Consider the following 4349-nt stretch of genomic DNA (forward strand, 5'->3'; position numbering starts at 1 on the left):
TCAACTGTATGTACTCGGACCTCTTAAGAATCTGTTGGTATTTTTCAAGTCGCTCAATCGCAAAGCCTTCTGCAATATTACAACATTATTTTTGATTAAAAATATTTTTTAATACATAGCTCTCCATCTGTCTTTCTCCCTAAACTATACATGCCGCATATCATTTACCATCCTTACCTATTATTATATCCCCTCTCTGTCAAAATATTCTAGAATCTTCTACATTATAATCCACACGTGCGGATATAATTTTTTAACATCGCACAAATGTAGTTCGTCATTGAAAATAACCTTGAAGTTCTTTGCGAAAAAATTGCGCAATAGAAATTTGATGTTATTAGTTATAGAAGATTCAGCATTATAGAGAAAATTTTCACGCTGAATTAAATCATCCTTGATTTTCTATAGACTGTATTACATAATAGCCTTAGTGGATGATTGAAAAAATTCAAATGTTTTATTATATTAATTTGTTACATTTAAAAACTTTTAGTTTTAATCTTTAATATTTAAAAGGTAAAAAACTGACCTTTTTAAATGAGAGCTGAAAACCAAGCATATATATGTGGATAAAAAAGCATGCGACCTCAGCTCGAATATCGTTGCATGACATAAGGAGCGATAAGCGTCAGGCAGTGTACTTTGGGTATTTACTAAACGTCCATAAAAGGTCTCGAATTAAATACATGCTGTCTATAATCTCTCTCTCTCTCGAGTCTCGAAATTGTTTTCAGTATCTTGTTACATATACCTCGTCCATAGGTTGACGGACCTAGCATATGGAAAAAAATGAATACGAAAGCGAACGATTGCGAGCTGTAAAAAGAAGCGATCTCTCTATAGAACGATAGCATAGGATAATGAAATGTGTGCAGCCTCAGACTGCTGATGTATGAATGCTTCTGCGAGTTTAAACGCATGTAGCTGTTATCTCTGGTCCTCGCTCGCTACGTGATACTAGAATAAAGCGACAAGCATCCCTGAGTATATGACCTACCATAAGAAATGCTTTTTTTATTCCTTTCTTACCTTCAATTAACTTTATAGATATACTTTTTTAATTCTAATTATTTTTCTCGAAGGTTCTAGACTGCAGAAGAATGTTTTTCACAGGCAGAAAGTTTTACTTAAACCATCATCTATCGGGAATTTTCAAATCAAACTTAATAAGCATAACAGGATGCCATGCTATAACCCTCACATCAAATTTCATCTGTCCACCTGAATCTTTAACGCATTAAGCAAATAAAGGCAGGAATTTTTAGCTAAGGTATCATCTATCAGGAATCAATAAATCAAATAAATATTCAAAACAGGATGCCATACGTAGCTCTCCATATAAAATTTCGCCTATACACCTACATCTTTTGTGCATTTACCAAACGTCTTATCTGTCAGGAAGCAATAAATCGTCCTTGTTTTTCTCATTTAATCTTGACACATGCACGTTATAACCTTGAACCTGTTTACATGAATTTGGCTACAGACTGTTGCGCAATCGTGACGTCATCAGGATCCTTCGAGAAAGATCTCAAAGCTTAGCACGGACACGAACCTTTTTTTCTAGAAAGTGCTTAGCACGGACACGAACCACTACAGGTCGAAGCTTCTCGATGCCGGTAAGATAGGAATCGTGGACCAGAATCCAGCCTGTATATCTGCTAAGGCACATCACACCGACACACATTGATACACAAGCATGCATACACACAGACGTGCACTAATACTAATAGGACCAGAACCCGCCTTGTATAACTACTTATGTGTTAGGGGGTAATACAGGTGGGGAGGGGGCATTAGGAGCTTCTGAACAATCGGGATCAGATTTATCACTTATTCTTTGGGCTCCCGAACTGGTCGTAAGAATATTAAGGGACAGATGGAGTGGGGGGGGGGGGCTGTTTTTGAAATCTACTATATAAATTTCAAATTTTTGTAGGCTATGTTAGAATTTCACGACTGATTTTAAGATTCTAAATATTGGATTCAATGACTGAAGTATAATCTTTATAATTAAAAACAATTAACATTTTCTGTATTTAATCTCATATTTCTGTTTAACGTTCTCAGAGACTTTTCAAAGGTTAGTTCAAATTTCACTGTAGACTTCGCATTTTTCAAAACCAAACTTTGTGACTTCAGTACGAGTTTTATGATTTAAAATTCGAAAACGCCTGTTTCATTTTATGTTTTTTTTTTTTAGTTTTTAATTCTTTTTTTTCGTATTTAGAGTTTTCTTTAAGCTGTGTACAAATTTCAAAAGTGATTTGGAATTTTCGGAAACTGAATTGGACAGCTTAAATACAATTTTTACAATCAAAGTTCTTAAAATACAGTTTTGATGTTCTGTAGTCAACTTTTTATTTCTATTTTACTTTCTAAGAGTTTTTTCAAATTTACTTTAAATTTCACTATTCGCTTTACAATTTTCAAACCTAAATTCTACGATAAATACTTAAAATTGTATGCTGATTTCATTCCAGTATTGTGCAATATACATCTTTTATGGAATTTTCACTTGTTTTCGATGCATAGTAATAATTACAGTGAGCTTTCCGCGGCGGCCAAGCCACCGCCATAGGGCGCATCTATAGTAATTTAATAATAATAAAAATTGACACTCCCCTGGGATTCGGTTGAGAATAAACGCGTTACCGAGTCGGGCTGTTTTTTGTTGTGAATTTTTTCTCGTATTTGAAGACAATAAAGCTTTTGGAGTCATATATTAGTGTACTTTAGAGTCCTAAGATACTGTGAGAGTGAAGTGAAGGCTTAATGCCCTTATTTTCTAGTAGAGACTTCGAAGTTAGGCCATTGCGACAAAAAGTGAGGTTATGAGTGAGAAAAAGTCAACCGGTGGAGAGGAGAGGGAGACCAAGCGAATTGATTGAAAAATTGATTTTACAGTCCTTATAAACGACATTTTGAATAACTGGTGGGACAGTAAAGTAAAATTAGAACTGGGGAAAATGTCGAAAGAAGTCAGTGCTATAATGAAACTTATAGAGGAGGAAAATATAAAAGATACGAGATGGAATGTTGCAGCTACGTTCTTCGAGGAAGCCCGCGAGAAAGAGGAAAACTGGATTAAGGAGAAACAGACTTTAGGAGACAAAATAAAAATTCTCAGCGAGAAATTGGCAGAGCAGCAAGTTCCTCTAACTTGTTCGACTAACGTGTCACCAACCAACAGAAAAAGTAATATAGAGCTCACTGTATCAAATGTCGGCAGTGAGGATGAGAAGCCACAAGTTGATATTACTTGCACTAATGAAGGGCTACCAATAAGATATGAATTGAACAATGAGAGGATCGAACTTGAAGAGGTAAATAACTGGTTGGCCGGCTTTGAAGAATTGGAGAGGACTAATTCAGAAGAAAGTAACACTGTACCAAAAAAACTTGACAGAGAGGAGCTTTTAAGGGAATTAGAGGAGAGAAAGCTCAAGAAAAACTCAATTATAGTCCGGGGTTTTGAAGCAGTTAAGAGAAATCTGCCTAGAGAAATTCAGAGTCTAATTCGAGAGAGAATAGGAGTTGGAATAAAAATCATAGCAGTGAGAGTGATTAGTGACGGAATACTAGTGAGATTGGATTCCTGGAAAACAAAAAGAAGACTGATGGAGAGAAAGAATAGATTCAAAGGTAGTCAAATCATCATAGGTGACGACTTGACAGATCGAGAAAAGGAAATCCATAACTGGATACAAAATCAGGTGGAAGAGGCGAGAAAAAATAATGAGGCAGCAAGTATGAGTTACATGAAATGGCAGATAAAAACCCAAAAATACTACTGGAGAGAACCAAAAGGAGTAAAGGAGGGCAATCACTTTCGGAGAACTAGATTTCGAAGGAAAAACTACCAAGGGAGTACGAGGACTGGTTTGGAACGTCGCGGGAATATCGAAGGTATGGGACACCTGGGAATTTTTAGAAAAATTCGATATCATAGTTCTACAAGAGACATGGCTGGAACGAGAAAGAGAAGAATCAGTGTTTGCTAAACTGGACAATAATTTTTTGTGGAATGCGAAGTCGGCTGTAAGAGAAAATAAAAAAGGTAGGGCGAAAGGGGGACAATTAGTGGGAATAAAAAATAATTTATGTCAAGGTTTACAAGTAAGTAAGTGGGAATACGGCTTAATTATCAAAGGCGACAATATAAAAGACGATAACCAATGGGTAAATATTGTAACAGTTTATAATAATGTCGGAGTTTCAAAAGTGATAAATAGTCTGAAGTTAATTATAGAGAATATTATAAGCAAAAGGGAAAATATAATATTAGTAGGAGATTGGAACGCAAGAATAGGTCATGAGCAAGGTAGAGTAGATTTGGAAGAAAATGA

This window comes from Belonocnema kinseyi, chromosome 1 (assembly GCF_010883055.1).
Source record: "Belonocnema kinseyi isolate 2016_QV_RU_SX_M_011 chromosome 1, B_treatae_v1, whole genome shotgun sequence".
NCBI classification, from domain to species: domain Eukaryota; kingdom Metazoa; phylum Arthropoda; class Insecta; order Hymenoptera; family Cynipidae; genus Belonocnema; species Belonocnema kinseyi.